Consider the following 17,680-nt stretch of genomic DNA (forward strand, 5'->3'; position numbering starts at 1 on the left):
TGTAATTATTAGGATTAGTAACATACGCACAGGTGATGTTGCGTTGTGACAAGAAACAGCGAGAATCGCGAACCGGTTCAGTAAACTCGCGCAAGCACGCGAGCAGGCTAGAACAACCCATCCTTTTATACTGTTAATACGGTCGGTTTTAGCGTAGAGGCGCCGGACTAGTGGACTAGTAGCTTACACTTTTGTTAAAAGGTGATTCATTGCACTCATAGAAACTAATAGTAATGGACGATGCTATTATGCTTATCGATAGATGACAATCGGGTTTTTGGTATTTTACACAAATTTTTCACTAGTTTATTTTTACTGGCGGGATTTTTATGTATGTAAAATTTTTCAGACAGTTTGTAGATGTACGTGTCGATTCTTGGAAAACCAATCTGTAGGTGAAGGTTTTGCAGGTTGGTACGGAAGGGTGGGTTATAGGCGTATTTTAGTGCTTTATTTTGAATGACTTGGAGTTTGATAATGTTGCGAGGAGAAGTATTACTCCATACAGGACACGCATATGTAATGCATGGTCGAACCAGTGTCTGATAAATTCTAAGTTTCGTACGGCTGCTTAGTTGACTGCGTCTATTAAGTACAGGAGATAAGGCATTGAGTGATTTTATACCTTTTATATGGAGATTTGTAAGATTTACGTTCCAATTGATTTTGTTATCCAGAAAGGTACCCAAGTATTTTACAGAGGGACTCCACGGTAAATGAAAGTCACCAATTTTCAGTTTACGTCTTGGGAGACAACGTTTACGAGTGAAAACGATGGCTTCAGTTTTAGATTCATTTATCTTCAGCTTCCAGGTTCTAAAGTAATCTAAGAGTTGATCTATGGCAAGTTGTAATCTGCTTATGATCAAATCCATATCTTCAGATGACGTAAAACATGCAGTGTCATCGGCATAACATGCTATACTTGTCAGCCTCTGAACGGGTATATTGAGGAACATGATAAAGCAGTAGGGGCCTAAAATAGAACCTTGTGGGACGCCCGCAGTAACAGGAAATGGTCGGGATGAATTATTTTTTATGTGTACTTTAAAACTACGATCAGATAGGTATGATTGAATCATTTTAGTATAGTACCTACGAAGACGGTTTTTTACATACATTCCTATGCAGACGACAGGACTGGTAATGCCGTATACACGGGCCATGCAGGTCTCTCTCGGGAAATCGTCGACCAGTGCCGTGAGAAATTTGTGTCTTCTATCGAGTCCTCTCTCAAGAAGGTCGCGGAATGGGGTAAATTGAACCTTGTCCAATTTAACCCCCAGAAGACTCAAGTTTGCGCGTTTACCACTAAAAAAAACCCCATTTGACGTATCACCGCTCTTCGACAACACGTCCCTTAAAGCCTCGCCTAGTATCGGAATACTGGGTCTCGAAATTTCGAGCGATTGCAAATTCCGTGGCCATCTGGAGGGCAAAGCGAAATTGGCTTCGAAGAAGCTGGGCGTCATTAATAGTGCACGGCAATACTTCAAGCCGGCCCACATTCTAGCGCTCTACAAAGCGCAGGTCCGGCCACACATGGGGTATTGCTGTCATCTCTGTCTGTACATCTGTCATCAGCTCGACCCATTTGACCGCGTGCAACGCAGAGCAGCTCGAATTGACGGGGACCCAGTGCTCTGTGAACGGCTGGATCACTTAGCGTTGCGGAGAGACGTTGCTTCATTGTGTGTTTTCTACCGCATTTATCACGGGGAGTGTTCCGAAGAACTGTTTAACCTGATTCCTGCCACCGAATTCCACCTTCACACGACACGCCACAAATTAGGATATTATCTCCACCATCTGGATGTGTGGCGGTCCTCCACAGTGCGGTTTTCAAGGAGCTTTCTTCCTCGTACTACCAAGCTGTGGAATGAGCTTGCTTGTGCAGTGTTTCCGGGACGATACGACATGGGTACCTTCAAAAAAAGCGCGTACACCTTCCTTAAAGGCCGGCAATGCTCTTGTGATTCCTCTGGTGTTGCAATAGAATGTGGGCGGCGGTGGTCACTTAACGCCAGGTGACCCGTACGCTCGTTTGTCCTCCTAATCCATAAAAAAAATATCTCGCATCCTGTGCAAATAAATCCCCAACAAATTCAATGGGTTTTAATTAGAATAGTACCATCACACTGATCTGGCCAGACCAGATAAAACTGGGAGATACACAGGAATAGAAACAACTCATAAACTAAATAATAACTCAATCATGTATCATGACGATTTTGGTTTTACTTGTTAAGTGTAATAAGTCGCATACTAACAATATTACGTAAATTCCCTTTCTTTTCTTGTCACTTCATTCATCATCATCAGCTGGAAGACGTCCACTGCTGGACAAAGGCCTCCCCCAAAGATTTCCACGATGATCGGTCCTGCGCTGCCCTCATCCAGCGATCTTGACCAGATCGTCAGTACATCTTGTGGGGGCCCTACCAACACTGCGTCTTCCGGTACATTTACTGCCCCAACGGCCATCTGTCCGTTGAACTATTTGCCCTGCCCACTGCCACTTCAGTTTCGCAATCATTTGTTTTTTCATTCTTGTCACTTAAATGTGTAAAATAAAATAATTTTCGATACAAGATCTCTTGTTGTGAATAGAAATTACTACCATAGACCAATATTGTTAGTATCAGTATAACATTTACATGTCGTAATATTTTTGTTAAATTTAGCAACTACTTCGATATTTTGTGAGAAAATATATTTTTTACTTTTTAGTTACTTTATTATAAGATATTAACTATGTCTGAAGACACTATTTTTTAAAGTTTTAGAAACTTAACTCGGCTACAAGTTTGACCTAAGTTCAATGAGTTTTATCATTGATAGAGAAGAATGACGAAAATTACTGAGAGATTGAAAGTTTGAATCACAGTTTTGAGCTCAAAGATAAATCTGGCATACACTTGGACAAATTATTCAAGCGAAATTTTGATTTCTAACTTTAACTTTCTTTTTGACTAACTTTTGAGTTAGTTAAGAATTCTCTTATCAAAACTTTACTTCAGCTAAAAGTTGATAAGTCAATTTGATTTATAAAACTCTTGAAAAATTCAAGATGCAGAATGCTTAAAGCAGTATATCTGTAGCTATACAGCTGACGTGTTGTGCAACATTAGTGCAGTGTATATCTTTTAAGTGAAATTGAATGGTTTTATTGAAAATTTTAATGTGTTTAAACTGTGCAATGTTGAATTAGTGTTTTAGTTTGATTAATATATTATAAAAAATAAGTTTTAAAATTTAATTGAAATTACGATATACAAAATGTATATTTTATTAATTTAATGCCGATATTTCGATCCAATTGCATGAATCGTGGTCACGATGGAACTAATAATATATATAATATAATAATATATATATCGTGAGTACCCGTCATAATTACAATGTTAAATTTCCGCGATGGTAAAAGCTTAAAAACATATAATTAAAATTAATTAAATTATTTACTTTATTCGACAAACCAACCAATATATTATATGCACAAATGTAAAAATATAAAAGAGACTTAAAACTAAAAGACACATGGCAAAAATACCAACAACTGGCATGTACAAAATAAAACATTTAGAGACATACAGATGATTTTAAGTAGTCTAACCAATGACATTCTATATGTATAGAACGTCATTGAGTCTAACAATAATTATAGTAATTTCTACAAATTAGCTTCACGCAGGGAGTCAATCATATAACGACGAAAGCAGGTAGACGTTAATAATTAAATTGTTATCAATCATTATAAAATTTTAAATTAATACTAAAAAAATCAAACTATTTCACTTCTTTCGGCAGTCGCTGCAACTGCCAATTTTGTTTTATTATTCCTATAGTGTCAGAAGATAAAAAATAATTTGCGAGTGATTGCCAATTCCGTAGTCATCTGGAGGGCAACGACGAATTGGCTTTTAAAGAAGCTGTGCATCATATATTGAGAACAGCAATACTTCTTTCTAGCGGTCTACAAAGCGTATTGCTGTCATACACATGGAGTATTGCTGTCATCTCTGGTGTGGCGCACCCCAGTATCAGCTCGATCTATTTGACCGCGTGCAACGCAGTGCAGCTCCAGTTGTCGGGGTCCAGAGCTCTGTGAACTTGGCGTTGCGTAAAGACGTCGCGTCATTGTGTGTCTTCTACCGCATTTATCACGGGGAGTGTTCTGAAGAGCTGTTTCACCTGATTCCTGCCGCTGAATTCCACCTTTACACGCCACGCCATTAGTTAAAATATTATTATCGCCACCATAGGATATGTGACTGTCCTCCACAGTGCGCTTTTCAAGGAACTTTCTTCACCGTATGATAGAGCTGTGGAATGAGCTTCCATGTGCAGTATTTCTGGGTCGATACGACAAAGGATATACCTCTTTTAAAGGCCTGCAACACACTTGTAATTCCTTTGGTGTTGCAAGAGAGTATGGGCAGCGGTAATCACTTAACACTAGGTGACCCGTATACGCTCGTTTGTTCTCCTTTTCCATAACAAAAATTCTCTTTACGCTCACAATATTATTTAATACCTGCATACAAATATAAATTTAATAATGAAATCGACGTTTTTAAACATTGCAAAGTGATGTCTGTCTTTGATAAAATAAACATGTCGGTAGTTCTGGAAGAGTATGATAAAATAAATTTGTTAGTAAAAAAATTAGGCATGATAAACTGCGGGGTTAATCAAACCAGATATATTTTACCTAGGTATGTTAATGTGTATGGCAAAAGGACGTGGGAATATATGCTACTTAACATATTAAATAACTTACCTGAAGATCTATACACAATCATTCTCAAAAATAAAAATTCGTATAAATACGCATTTTAAAATATGCAGTATACACTAAGAGTAAAAGGGGATGTAATGGCTGGTGTTAACTGTTCTTAATATTTATGTTTATAAGTTATTTTTTTTTATATTTTTGTTCCATCTTTTGTTATTTAACAGTATACCTTCTTATGTGTAAAAATAAAATATTGATATAAATACTTCTTAAGTACAGTAGTTGTGAGCGAAGTGATGCATTCGCACCACGCATAAACCTACACAGGTTTCTGTGGCGCATCTTAGCCTTAAGTTTTCATTGTACTCTTTTTTAAATATGAATAAAAAAAATTATAGTTACTTATATAAAAATAATAACATTATAAAATAAAAATTTCGACGTAGTATATAAATAAGGGTTAGGGGTCTGTAAATAAAAAAATATCGAGGCTATTATTTTTATTTATACTAATTGGACGTAGTTAAGCAGAATCAGGACACAAACCACACAAAGGCACATTTAAGTTATATGTATTTGAAGTTTCAGCTCTAAATAATCTTCCATATAAATATCTTATAATAATATCCAAAACAAAAAAAAACTGTTTCAGTGTACATTTCAGAAATAGTGTTTCGACAACATGAAAGATTCGACCTTCAGGAGTACGATGGCATACTTAACTCTATTTTGAACAAAGTGTGATTTGAGTCCTTTCTGCATAACTACGTCCAATTTACAGTCAGCTAGTTTAAAAATAGTTCATCAAATGGAACAGAGTGGAAGAATTTTTGAATTGCTTCTATAATTTTGAAAACAATTCCTTTTATAATTGATGGACACAATTCTTCGATGATCTCATTTCCCGTCTCCTTAATAATTTCATCAGCAGCTTGTGCTAGAAAAATAAAATATTAAAAGATGATTTCTCTGCCGTCACAGGAATGTAACGCGACTCTCTCACATCAAAAGCCCCTAGTTGCCTCTTGCGACATCTTTGCGCCTGAGACATCCCATTTTTTTACGCTCCCGGGAAGCACAAGACATTTTTGAAGAGGTGTTCAAATTCAAATTCAAATATTTTTAATTTAAAATAGGATGTGACATCACTTATTGAAAGTCAAAAAACTACCACCCATTCCAAAATGAATGCCTCAGACCTGAGAAGAATGGGCGCAACAAACTCAGCGGACTTTTTTTTCATCGAATAATTATGTTTACAAAGTAATATTGTACAATTAAACTTATTATTGAATAGCCTGCGGTCGGTCACTCCATTCCCAATCTGTGGTATCATTAAGAAAGTCATTTATGTTATAGTAACCTTTACCACACAAACGTTTTTTATTAATTCTTTTGAATAACGTTATACTTTTGTTTTGAACATTTTCTGGGATCTTGTTGTAAAGGATATACATCGCCCCACAAAAGACTTACTAACTCGACTTAGCCGAGTTGTAGGCATCATAAGTTTATGTCTGTTCCTGGTGTTAAACCGCCGTATAATATAATAGATAGATTTAGTTAAACTGACTATCATTAGCATTACATTTTTTAAGCTGTGCATCGTGTCAATGCCAACGAATTCTAGACAGATCTTGTGCGAAGCCAAGATCATCCATATTTCATCGAGGAAGCGAAGTATACACTATGCGAGTACTTCGTATTATGATTAATATATTTGTTAATGTATTTTACATAGCAAAATGTGTAGGCCAAGGCTATAATATAAATGTTTTACGTGATAATCATAATATACATAAATCCTGATGTTTGTTTCGAGTGAACTCCTAAATTAATGAACTGATTTTAATGGGAATTACTTCATGGACTTTAGTTTAGATATAGGATAGTTTTCATTTCGATTTGGGACCCATTATTTTTATTTCCAATATTTGTTTTGTATGGTTTATTTTCTATGAGAGAATTTATTGACGCACGATTTGACAATTCTGCTGTGAAACAATTTCATTATAACAACAAGGAGCATATTTTACGAAATAATTTTTAATTATCGAGTCAGCAAGTCTACATATTATATATTCGAATTAAGTGTAAAATGTTTGAGTCAGAATGTCTTGGCATACTCAGTGATGATTTTATTCCAATGGCATTATGATAATCTAACTTGTTTATCTATATCTAGTTTTAAACAATTTGTTATGTTTTAAAGTGATAACCCTCACTTCTGGGATTAATACACAAATAAAATTTGAAAACAAAATTTTGTGAACGATGCGTGACTCGAACCCGCGACCTCACAAATAAGATTTTATGAACGCTAATCACTCAAATGGCTGGCTCGAAGCTCGAGAGGTAGCGGGTTCGAGGCCCGCATCGTTCATAAAATTTTGTTTTCTCTTCTTAAATTCTATAAGAAAACATACTTTGTAGGAATCACAGAGTAGGTGAAAGAGATCTCTTTAATCTGTTCTGTGGTAACTACATCCTTTGTCAAATTGAGAATAAATACTAAAAATATGAACTGTCTTACTTAATACTTGTTTACCATTCATCATTTAAATGTTTGCACCTACCGGGATTCGAACCCGAGACCTCTAGCTTAGTAGATAGGGTCGCTTACCACTGGGCTATGTAACTTGTCAATACCAATCAATTCTGTAAGAATACATACTTTGTATAAATCACAGAATAGGTAAAATAGATCTCTTTTATCTGTTCTGTGGTAGGCATATCCATTGTCAAATTGAGAATAAATACTAAACATTTAAGTTATGTCTTACCTAATACTTTGTTACCATTAAACAAATTTTCAAAGTGAACTGAAGTTTTATCTTTCAGCTCAAATCTATGTTTCCAATTTTTGATGTTGAAATATTTCACTCCGTTCTTTTGTATGGTTGATACATCAGCATCTACGATTACTGCAAGTTTCTCTAGAAGTAAAAATTATCAAGCATTAAAATATAATTAACATGAGTACACACTTTAGCAATAAAACTTGCTGAACTGTAAATATTAATTTCATAAGATCACGTTCAAGCTAAGCCTACCTGTATAAAATAAAAACAAATATTATAATTTCTGTTTCAACTAACATTTGCCGCAATTTTCAAGGAGCTTTCTTCCACGTACTACTAAGCTGTGGAATGAACTTCCTTGTGCGGTGTTTCCGGGACGATACGACATGGGTACCTTCTAAAAAGCGCGTACACCTTCCTTCAAGGCCGGCAACGCTGTTGTGATTCCTCTGGTGTTGCAAGAGAATGTGGGCGGCGGTGATCACTTAGCACCAGGTGACCCGTAAGCTCGTTTGTCCTACTTCTACATAAAAAAAATGCCACATCATAGTTAATTATTGGCTACTAGTACACGTAAGTATCCCCCACCATCATGTTTACGAAGGATCCTCTCACAAACAATGAATTCAAGCTCTAAAGGTTGATGCATCCAATATACGATAATTTATATTTATACAGTTATTTATTTATTACTTTTTATGAAATAATTTGTAGTATTTAAACACGACTCACATATTGGAAGCAGCACCTTACAAATTAATTTGTTATGTATATTACAGCCAATCTAATTATAGTTACAATTATTGTTATAATAATATTAAAGGTTTAGAGGTTTGCAGAAGAGGTATATTAAATTAAATCTTTATTAAGTTATTTTATACTATTTAGTTTTGAAGTTGGTTTTTTTAAATTTAGTTTTTTAAATATCATATTTGGCACCTAACGGGATTTGCACCATTACTAACAACTAGCCTATGAGGGTTTCAAAATTTTACTTACTAATTTTGGCATCAAATTGACCATCCCCTTCTATGGGCACGATTATTAGTTTTCCTTTCATGTTATAATGTCCAACAGCATTAATGTTGCATAAAAATGTTGCCAAAACTTTGGAGTTCTTCACATTATAACTGTAAAATAAATATTATTGCTGGCAATGTAATAACAATACTTGTATCTCTATAATCTGTTACTGTGCAAAATTTATGTTCAGAAATATAATGATATTCTTTTCGTCATAAACTTTGTTCTTTTATTTACGAATTATTTCCAGTCTGATCCAAAAAACTTTCTGGTGTAACGAGATAGCGAGTCACGGTCTGGCAACCCTTAAGATCAGTAGTTTTCCTCCTTTTCCTAGTTCGTCTCCATTTAATTTCGTCGTGATCGGGCCTACCGTTTTATACAACTAGTCTGGCCAATAATATTGTTACAGCTTAAAAACTTTAAATATTCAAATTTACGTTCTATAAATTTAAATATTTTTTTAATAATAACGCGTTTTGTATGTTCGCAACGTTCTTTTTATTAGTAATTTGAGAGAAAGCGGCCGAAATTCATCAAGAGAAAAGATGCATTTTGAAACGCATCACATAATTAAAAGAATATTTAATATGCATATAAATATAAAAAATAGAGTCCCCCCGACGTAGGTTCATGACAATTCCGCCTGTGGTTAGGGCGACAAACTAAGGAACTACCTCACAATGGCTGCCGTTTCCAAAATAGCGGCCTTGTGTATCTAGGGGTCAGATACATAAGGCAGCTTTTTAGCGAGAACCTCTTGAGATAATTGTTGAGGCTCTTTGCTATTAAACCATTTATGGAAATAACTGTCGTTATAATTACTAATGAATCAACCTCCCACATGCCAGTAACGTATGCTAGGTCGGGGTACTTTGAAACTTTTCTTATCTCAGCTTTCACGAGATTATCATCAAAAGGCACGGTAAACTGAACAATAACTGCCCAACGGTCTAACCGATCTACCAACACAATATGAGGCATATTCGCAAAAATAGCTCAGTCCGTGATGATAGATCAAGAACAATGTAATGGATTTAGGGTTACTGAAGAGTTAATGATGCCGCCGATGTACTAGCCAGAGGAAGGGAAATAGGACCAGATCCAATTATTCCCCTCCGCCCTGAGTGGCCTGTATCAGTCATAAGACAACATACCAAGGAACTATATCATAAACACTGACGTACTTCCGTGTGTGGGTGCAGATAAAGTAAAATAAGGTTTACCTCAAATAGACTTCTAGTTCTCTCGCATGATGGTGAGACTCACACACCCAAGGTTACATAAAGTAACTCATGTAATAACGGGTCACGGTCATTGTAACAAGCATTTGTGTAATATAGTTAGAATTAGGCGAGGCAGAAGAGACAGCTGTATACATAATTCTGGGGTTTGGGAGTGTGACCACATACAGGGCCTAGCACCTGCGGTCACCGAGTACTCTCCCCGAGGTCATGGGTGATATCAGAGGTTTGATACACTACCTTGAGGAGTTGGTATAGCAGATTTAGCGGCCAACCCCATTTTATTAAGATTATTACTGTTTATAACATTAAAAACTGCTATAATGATGTTAGCAAAAACCTTTATACTGTCGCGAAAAAAAAGACATTCCAAATGTACAACGATCTCAAGGAGTATATGAATTGGTAAACAGAAAACTGGTTTCGTCAGCGATTTTCCTTGTGCGATCATTACAATTAATTATCATTATTATATTGGCCTTCTAACAATTGTTTACATATTAAAATTTCTTATTCTCGCGTACACACATCCTTATCTACACCTAAACATTAACCATTTGTATCTACATAAAAGCCTCACTATACTGAGAATTACAAAAATCTGTTCCTCTAGTCGTCAGTATCCTATACGACATGTTGTTATCAAATATAGTTTTGGAAGTTTGATTTTAGAAAACGACTTAGCCGGGTTAGTACTATTTCCCATCTCTATAAATAACATTCATCATCACCCGGAAGACTTCCACTGCTGGACAAAAGCCTCCCCCAAAGATCTCCACGACAACTGGGCCTGCGCTGCCCTTGTCCAACGTATTCCGGCGATCTTAAGCGGGATCGTCGGTCCATCTTGTGGGGGGCCTACCAACACTGCGTCTTCCGGTACGTGATCGCCATTCGGGGAATTTTCTGCCCCACCGTCCATCTGTCCGTCGAACTATATGCCCGGGCCACTGCCACTTCAGTTTCGTGACCATTTGGACTATGTCGTTGGCTTTAGTTCTCCTGCGGATCTCCTCATTCCTGATTCGATCTCGCAGGGAAACTCCGAGCATGGCCCTCTCCATTGTCCTCTGAGTGACAATGAGCTTCCTCTCAAGGCCCATAGTTCGCAACCACGTCTGCGCACCGTAAGTCATCACTGGTATCACACACTGGTTGAAAACCTTCGTCTTCAGACACTGCGGTATTTGGGATGAGAACATTTTACGGAGCTTCCCGAACGCCGAAACATCCGAGTTGGATTCGACGAATGGATAAATAACATTAAAGAAATAAATATATTCTTTAAGTTTTTAGAATTAGATCTTAGTTAGACCTAAAAAATAGCGAGAATAGCTGTCTTCTGGAGCACGAAGATGCTATTAAATGCATTTACCCATAATACAGACAGAATTGTATGACGGTTAAGTGTCTTATCTTTTTAACCGCGCGTGCTTCAGAACTTGAAAACTATATGAGTTGGACTCACCCATGAAGGGTTCCGTAGCAGCAAGAAACATAAAATAAAAAATGATACTAAATTATTTAAAAGGAAAAGGCAAAAAATCTTTGCTCAAAATCATACAGTGCTCTCATCATTTATACGTATTAAAAAAAACTACTTACTACATCTCGTTCAAAACAATTTTCGGTGGAAGTTTGCATTGTAATGTACATCATATATTTTTATAGTTTTATTATTCTCTTATTTTAGAAGTTACAGGAGTACACACGTGTCTTTCGCGCGAATTATTCAGTTTTGAAAAAAATTATATTGGAAACATATATTTTTGAAGACCTATCCATTAAGGGTGGATACCCTCTCACGTATGGGTTTGATGAAAAAAAAATTTTTGAGTTTCAGTTGGGGAACCCCCAAAAGGCGAATGGCATGTTTCAGTGGTAGTCTCGTACACCAAAAAAAAGTCGTGTTGAAAAATGAAATATTTACATTTAATAGATCATTGTATAAGAATATGTGGCATTAATTTTCTTTTTTTTATAAAGTTGGGAGTCATAAGTTAAGTTTGTTTTTTAAGAAGTTTTAGGGTTATGTTACGACCCCGTTTGCTTGACTGTTAGAGATCAATACCTACACAAATAATTGAAACAAAATCATTCTATTATACACACATACATATGTATATGTATAAATAAACGGTCAGATAAAAAAGCAAGAAACATAATTGAACCAAAATATAATATATATACGCGATGAATTGAGAACCTCCTTTTTTGAAGTCTGTTAAATACTACCTACTGCTCAACTAGCAACAGCGGTTTTCTTCGTGTAAAACCACAATTTTATCATGTTCTAGGATACTTTAGAACTCCCACCAGGCAGTCTACTACTACTACATAATATACTACTTGCATATTTTAAATAACAAAAACATCTTTTTCATTAAATGGTGTTTATTGAGACAGATCTTATCTACATGTAGTATAGAAACGTATGGATAGTGGCGCTTTTTCAATCAACTACACTCTTAAAATAACGTCATCCAAGAAGTTAGCTGGTCGCGTCACTCCCTCATGGCGAGCATAGCCCAGGTACCAGATGATACTCATCACATGGGAGCAACACCCCACAGTTCTCAGCCCTACAATGCAGTTGCAATAATAACTTATTATTGGTTCTGTGCCACGATTACCTCGTTCAGTTACAATAAAAACAAAGTATGTTTTTCCTGAAGAGTGGCGAGACTTTATTTTTGCCCGAAGCAGCATTTGATTTATTCCCTGCAATCCAGGTATTTGGTCACGGCTCACTTCTAATGTGTTAATACCGTGAAACCTGAAATGTTCACCGACATATGAACGCGCCTGCTTTATTTAGGTGCCACAAGCAAAAAGAATCAAGTCGGCCATAGTTTGAAGCAAATAATTGGAACTCTTCTGAGTGTATAAGTATGTTGCATCTGCCATTGTAATGGCTGGTTTTTGCTCTGACGGAAGGTCAGGGTCCCCAAGAGTACCATCTGCAACAATTGCATTTTTTGCTGCCACTTGCTCTCTGCCACACGCACGATAGGCATTTTTGCTGCAATAGTTCAGATTCGACTCCACAATCACAGCACAAAATAAGACATATTAACACAACACAGCGTCCTTTTCGCAAAAACAAAACAACGTGATAAGCGTAATTTCGCAAGCTGTACAGTTTTTTGAACGAAGGAGCACAAACTCAACTCAACGTCGTTGGGAAAAGATATAGTAATAAATAAGCCAATGTTTCAAAAAACACACAGTACACGACATAAAACAGCTAGTAAATAGAGTTTCACGTTTTTGCAAATGTGAAATTCAAATACCCTGATTTTCACTTTGACATGACAGTTGTTCTTTTTTTGGCTTGCAAGATTTAAAACAATCGATGGGCATCCCACGAAAAAGGTTGTAAAATAATTTAAATAATGGCGTTCCGTTTCTGTTTGTAAATTGAGTTTTATTTAATTATTTTCTTCCCCCAACTTTAAAAAAATATTTGTAAAACTGAAAAAAGAGCCAGTTGCGAAATACAAACCCAAAACATTCTTTGAATAGGGCGGTAAACCAGATGCCATTCTCATTTATTGCTTTTTTTTTCTATTTTTCTGTGAAAATGTTAATGCCGTTCACATAATACATCTACTTTCCAAGTTTAAATAGTATAGTTCTTACAGTTTTTAGAAAAACATGGCTGTAGCACACACGGACAGACAGACATGACGAATCAATATAGAGGCATTAATTTTGGCAAAGAATAAAGTTTGTTTTTACTTACCGGTAAATGACAAATACAAGGTTTGAAATTAATGTTTTTAATATCGGTATAGTTATTACATGACATTTTAGCAAGACGACTTACAGAGCTGATGTTATGTAAAAACAAGGTCAAAGTGTTTTAATTTATGTTGTTCATGAATTTCATTTTTTGATTCATTTTGTATAGAATATAGACGAAATATTCCAAGTTTTGTATCATTGAAAATGTCAAAAGTTAAGCTTTTTATATTAATTAGTATACATTGACCATATTTTGATGTTAGTCAGCCCTAATTTTTAACTTTAACTTACTTAAAAAAATGAGGTTCTTAATTATACTGTATTTATTTTTATGTTTGTAACCTCAGAACTTTGAACTGGGTGTACCAATTTTGATAATACTTTTCTTGTTTGAAAGCTAGTGCTGCCCGTGTGGTCTCATTGCAATTTGTTAAGAAAATCAAATCAAAACAGTAATCGTAACTAGAATTAGATTTTTATACTTTCTAGTGCATATTGTATTTATAGTTTTGAAACAGCTTTTTTGAAATCCGTTGTTTTTTCGTTAATTTTTTTTATTTTACTGATGTGATGAGGAGTAATCTGTTACCGCCATGTTCGATTCAAGAACATTCGTTGGATTCGATTTCCTAGGAGCTATTTACTTCGATACTGTTTCCAATATGATCAATAATAGTTGCACTTACTCGAACTTCTTTACTTGACATTCTTTTAATCCCGTAACTTTCACATTTTCCAGTAGCAGGCTTAAGTCTGGTGTGCTAGCGTTAATTTTGATAAGCGTCACGGGGTCTAGGGGTGCGATTTGAAATTCTGGTAGTCCAACCGCAAATGTAGGTAGAAATGCTTGAACTGAGTGTATCAGGCATTTGCTGTCATCCTCTTTGCATTTAACCAGCGATGAAACTAAAAACCAAAACAAATTTTATTTACTAAATCTATTCAGATTTAGCTATATTTCAGTATTACGTTATATTAGTGTTGATAAACGGCACTTCCGATCAGAATGACAATTCAAAAGCACTAAGTTTAAGCTTAAATGAATATAGTTTATTTGACTTTGACTAAAAGCAAATTATTTATTTCGATACACCGTCTATTAGCGGCAAAACGCCCAATAGAGCTCCAAGAGTCGGAGGTTTTAATTGGATTTTTTTTATGGAATAGGAGGACCAACGAGCGTACGGGTCATCTGGTCACTTAACACCTTAAGTGATCATCGCCGTCCACGTTCTCTTGCAACACCAGAGGAATCACAAGAGCGTTGCCGGCCTTTAAGGAAGGTGTTCGCGATTTTTTTGAAGGTACCCATGTCGTATCGTCTCGGAAGCACCGCACAAGGAAGCTCATTCCACAGCTTAGTAGTACGAGGAAGAAAGCTCCTTGAAAACCGCACTGTGGAGGACACACATCTAGAAGGTGGGGATGATATCCTAATTTGTGGCGTGTCGTGCGAAGGTGGAATTCGGCGGCCGGAATCAGGTTAAACAGCTCTTCGGAACACTCCCCGTGATAAATGCGGTAGAAGACACACAATGAAGCGACGTCTCTACGCAACGCCAAGTGATCCAGCCGTTCACAGAGCACTTGGTCCCCGACAATTCGAGCTGCTCTGCGTTGCACGCGGTCAAATGTATCGAGCAGATACTGGGGTGCGCCAGACCAGAGATGACAGCAATACTCCATGTGTGGCCGGACCTGCGCTTTGTAGAGCGCTAGAATGCTGGCTGGCTTGAAGTATTGCCGTGCTCTATTAATGACGAATTTCCTCCTCTTTAAGAAGGATCTTTTACCTCAAAATTCCTTTAATATTTACAGATTTTGAGTTATTGACGAAAAAAGAAATGCTACATTTTTATCTTAATTTGTTAATAATAATTACATTTTCTAGACGTCATTCCGAGTCAAATGAGCCAACAGTCATATTTTTCGGAGCTTTATGAAGAATTAAAACGTTTTTGAAATTGTTCACTGGCCTAGTATAGGAAACCCATAATATACATAACATACCTGAATTGGCATTGGCAGCGTAAAGGGACACCAAAATTAATTTTACCACTAAAACCAACATCTTGAATAGAACTGTTTGCTATTTTCAATATCACCAATATTTAAGAATTTTTTTTGAATATTTCCAGTAATTTACAATTTTACCTGATGACAAATGTTAAACCTATACCAGACGATGAAACTTTTATAATAAACGATGACAAATCCAAGCGTTCTAAGTTTCTAAATATTATAATAAATATCTATAATTAACAATATTTTGAGTGTAGGACTATCTTAATCGAATGTTTGAAAATTTTTTTCTGTACGTCGTACTAAATGCCCTGCCCACTGTCACTTAAGTTTCGCAATCACTTGGACTATATCGGTGACTTTGATTCTCCTGCGGATCTCCTCATTTCTGAATCGATCTCTCAGGGAAACTCCGAACATAACCCTCTCCAATGCCCTCCGAGCGACAATGAGCTTCCTCATAAGGCCCATAGTTAGCGACCACATCTGCGTACCGACAATAATATTATTTGATATTTAATTACTAATTATCGCATGAGAGTGGCTGCCAGATTTTGTTTTTTAAATTTAAAATAAAAACGAACTTATCACCTGTTTATACTAGTCAACTAAGCTCTGTTAAAGAGCAGGTTCAATGAGACACTTCAGGATCAATAAGTAGCAATAACACAAACAACAAGTAAAAAATACAAAATAATTATAATTGTAAATTGGACGTATTACCAGAAAAACGTTCCAAACCACACCACTAAGATGGACCGACGATCTGGTCAAGATCGGCGGTATACGTTGGTCGAAGGCAGCGTAGGACCGGTCGTCGTGGAGATCTTTGGGAGAGGCCTTAATTATCGTCTCTTAAGCACTTAAGTTGATTATTTTACGTCCTAAACTGGTTTATTATTTTATATCACTATTTAACATAAATCTACAATATACTTAACTATAACAGGTTCACGGTACCTGCGTAAATGAACATTATTCAAATTTCCAAATTCAAAAGTTATTTATTTCTGAATATTACTCTGATGTATGTATTATTTATATATTTGCCCATTTACTATCGCTTCGGAACTTTGAACTTTGATTTGAATAAGTTGAAACGAGCCTTATTGCCTATCTTTAATTTTAATCATTACAGCTAAAAATTTTTACAATACTTGTACTGTCTATGCGCTGTTATGAAATTTAAAATACCTTGAGAAAGTTAAGAATAAAAGTATATTAAAACAACAAAAATGTTAATACAATATATAGTTTTCGAGTAAGGTAGTGGTAATCAATCCGTACACTCTGTTAATAAATAAAGGAAAAATAATGTTATGCGAGCAACTTATGAAATTATTTTAGTTCGATAACAGAATGTAAGCTTGATCGGATCTCAGGAATCAGCCGTTAAGTGACCAATTTGGCTAATCTAAATAAAAAATCTGATGATGAAATATTTATGAACATCCATAACTCTTATAATTATGTTTTATATCTAGGTATGTGCGCCTAGTACTTTGATTGGGTCGTTAATGCTTTTTCATTAACAAATCATGCATTTGTATATAAAATATCATTTGGAGAAATATTGTACAGATAATTAAACTGTAATAACTGTAGGTTTTTGTTTATCAGTTTTATTACTATACTTATATATAACGAGCGATTATTAATACGATTTCGGCGAATCCTGGCTTTAACAGCGCTAACAGCCTTTTTAGTCCTCACGCGGCTGCCTTGTTGGTCTTCTACAGAGGATCTGTAGAACCTAGCTATCGCAGTGTCTTGAGAATGACCGCCGGCTCTATACCCGCTTTGTCAAGGCAATTTTCTGTAATTCTCTTTTCTTCAACACCCAATTCAATTGTTGCGATTTAATTTTTAACTCGAAAATATATATCAAATGCAGGGTAGCTATCGAAGTTTCTAACATCATCTCAACAAGCTGCAAATGTGAAAATAAAAATTTAGAGCTTTTTTATTTGTAATAATATCTATGGCCAGACAAGTTTAACTAGGAAGCTCATACGAAATCATTTCAAAAAAAAAAACAAATCGCAACTCACCCGTATCTAATAAACAAAATGGTTTCGATAAAAAATAAATAATCGGTTTTAATT

At 35.8% G+C, this 17,680-nt stretch overlaps 1 long non-coding RNA gene across 1 annotated transcript; it reads right to left on the reverse strand.

Moving 5' to 3' along the window:
* Window positions 1-7,531: 7,531 nt before the first annotated feature.
* LOC126972135 (uncharacterized) lies at window positions 7,532-15,695 on the reverse strand. Its single transcript, XR_007731053.1, has 4 exons — window positions 15,564-15,695; window positions 14,240-14,459; window positions 8,539-8,669; window positions 7,532-7,674 (listed from the first exon to the last, which is right to left on the reverse strand). It is a non-coding gene; the product is annotated as an uncharacterized LOC126972135 (long non-coding RNA).
* Window positions 15,696-17,680: the final 1,985 nt, after the last annotated feature.

Source organism: Leptidea sinapis, chromosome 25 (assembly GCF_905404315.1).
Source record: "Leptidea sinapis chromosome 25, ilLepSina1.1, whole genome shotgun sequence".
Classification (NCBI taxonomy): Eukaryota; Metazoa; Arthropoda; class Insecta; order Lepidoptera; family Pieridae; genus Leptidea; species Leptidea sinapis.